We start from the raw sequence: 1,541 nt of genomic DNA on the forward strand, positions 1-1,541 counted from the left end.
TATATATATATATATATATATTATACATATATATAAATATATATATATATATATATGTATGTATATATATATATATATATATATATATATATATATATATATATATATATATATATATATATATGTGTGTATGTATGTATGTATATATATACCAGAGTAAGCACAAAATGTGAAACAAGGTGGTAAAAAGAGTACGCAAAGACCAGAGGTAGAGTAATATGCTTTATTTAAAACCAGCAGAAATATAACAAAAGCTTTAACTCAGAGTTTCACATTCCCATTTGTCGGACAGGTTTTGTGTGTGTCATCATCATATATATATATATATATATATATACACTCACACATATATTGGGTGGAGGAATAATTGATGAGTGTTTTTTTTCAAATTTAATTTAAACATAACAACTACAATGAATTGATCCATAATATACCCTATGTTGTTTTTTAAGACTTCTTCCCATCATTCAGTAAGATTTTCGGTGCCCCAGTGATAGAAATCTTCCAGTCTTGACTCAAAGAATTCATCCAATCAAACCCTCAATTCTACGTCATTCTATGACATTATTGAATGATATACCTTCCGTGTTCAAAAATAGTTGAAAGAGATGAAAATCTGATGGTTTCAAGTCTGGAGAGTATGGAGGATGAGGCAGCACTTCCCATTCAACTTCTTGAATCGAGGCTTTGGTCATATTAGCGGTGTGAGAATGGACACTGTCGTGTTGCAGAAGTACACCATTTTGCTTATTTGGTCTTTTTGACTGAATTCCTTTGTTGAATCGGTGCAGTTGTTGAATGCAGAGCTCCACATTGAGTGTTTAGCTGCACTCAAGCAGTTCATAATAAATTATGCCTTCCCAGTCCCACCATACACACAACATGGTCTTTCAAGGATGAAGGTCTTGTTTTGCTTGCAGAGTCACTTGTTTGTCTGGGCTGACTCATTCTTTTTGCTGCTTCATATTGATGTAAAGACACCATGTTTCATCTCCAATGACAATGCCATAAAGAAAATGCTGTTTGTGACCATTTGTTGAGTGATGTCGAGCGAGCAAGCTGGTGGTGATTGTGGAGCGTTGATTTTTGTTGTTTTTGCTCAAAGTATGTGGCACCCAAGAGCCAAGTTTTTGAACCTTGCCCATTGAGTGACGGTGGTTCATCACAGTTTTTTTTTTTTTTTTTTTTTTACCACAGTCCATCTGCTCCACCAATTCCTTGGTCATTTGATGAGGATTTTCATGATGAAGTTGATTCAATCGCTCTGCATTGAACTCAGTTGGTTGACTGGTGTGTGATCCATCCTTGAAGTCAAAATTCCAATTTTTGAAGCGTCAAAACCAACAGCAGGAGATACTTTCAAGCATTACTCATTCACCATACACAGCACAAATCTCACAAGCAGCTTTGGTGGCCTTAACATCTCAATTAAATGCGAAAAGCAAATGGTGTTGAAAATGTTCAATTTTGTCCACTTGAGATTCCATTTTAGCAATCTGAAAATACACAAAAATCAATAAAACTAAAAAAATCAAAACACC

The 1,541-nt window shown here is 34.1% G+C and overlaps 1 long non-coding RNA gene across 1 annotated transcript in view; it reads right to left on the reverse strand.

The window, feature by feature from the left end:
• Nucleotides 1-209: 209 nt before the first annotated feature.
• Nucleotides 210-1,541, reverse strand: part of LOC149134410 (uncharacterized) — a 32,364-nt gene continuing 31,032 nt past the window's right edge. Inside the window, exon 2 of the long non-coding RNA XR_016242900.1 lies at nt 210-1,496. This is a non-coding gene — a long non-coding RNA (uncharacterized LOC149134410). The remainder of the gene's footprint in view (nt 1,497-1,541) is intronic.

This window comes from Octopus bimaculoides, chromosome 8 (assembly GCF_046866305.1).
Source record: "Octopus bimaculoides isolate indiv1 chromosome 8, ASM4686630v1, whole genome shotgun sequence".
In the NCBI taxonomy this organism is placed as follows: domain Eukaryota; kingdom Metazoa; phylum Mollusca; class Cephalopoda; order Octopoda; family Octopodidae; genus Octopus; species Octopus bimaculoides.